This window comes from Eimeria acervulina, genomic scaffold, assembly GCF_000499425.1.
Source record: "Eimeria acervulina Houghton genomic scaffold, Eah_scaff1006, whole genome shotgun sequence".
NCBI lineage: Eukaryota > Apicomplexa > Conoidasida > Eucoccidiorida > Eimeriidae > Eimeria > Eimeria acervulina.
In genome coordinates, this window is record NW_013550431.1 from 1,189 (window position 1) to 2,340 (window position 1,152).

A 1,152-nucleotide genomic window follows, 5' to 3' on the forward strand; every position below is an offset into this window, starting at 1 on the left:
TTACTAATTACTATTACTATTACTAATTACAATTACTATTACTATTACCATTGCGATGACTATTACTATTACTAATACTAATTACTATTACTATTACTATTACTAATTACAATTACTATTACTAATACTATTACTATTACAATTACTATTACTAATACTGTTACTATTACTAATACTATTACTAATTAATATTACTATTACTAATTACAATTACTATTACTAATTACTATTACTAATTACTATTACTAATTACTATTACTATTACTAATACTATTACTATTACTAATTACTATTACTGTTACTAATTAAAGTACTATTAATATTACTAATAGTATTGCTGTTACTATTACTATTACTAATACTATTACTATTACTATTACTAATTACAATTACTATTACTAATTACAATTACTGTTACTAATACTATTACTATTTCTATTGCTATTACTATTACTATGGCTAATACTATTACTAATTACTATTACTATTACTATTGCTATTACTAATTACTATTACTATTACTATTGCTATTACTAATTACTATTACTATTACTAATTAAATTACCATTACTATTACTGTTACTATTACTATTACTATTACTAATTACTATTACTATTACTAATTACTATTACTATTACTAATACTATTGGCATTACTATTACTATTACTATTACTAATATTATTACTAATGACTATTACTATTACTAATTACAATTCAGTTACTAATACTATTGCTATTACTGTTGCTATTACTATTACTATGGCTAATACTATTACCAATTACTATTACTATTACTAATTACAATTACTATTACTATTACTATTACTGATATTATTACTAATTACTACTACTATTAGGATTTACAATTACAATTACTATTGCTATTACTGTTGCTATTACTATTACTATTACTAATGACAAATAGCATTACTGTGGCTATCGCTATTATTACTACTAATTACTAGGACTATGACTATTACCATTACTATTATTAATTATTCTGTCACCGTATCACTATTATTATCGTAGTACTGTTGGGGTTTCTTATTATTATCATTATATATATACATATGTAAGCATGTATTTATATATTTATTTATGAATGTGAATGCGTACATGTATATATATATATATATATATATATATATAT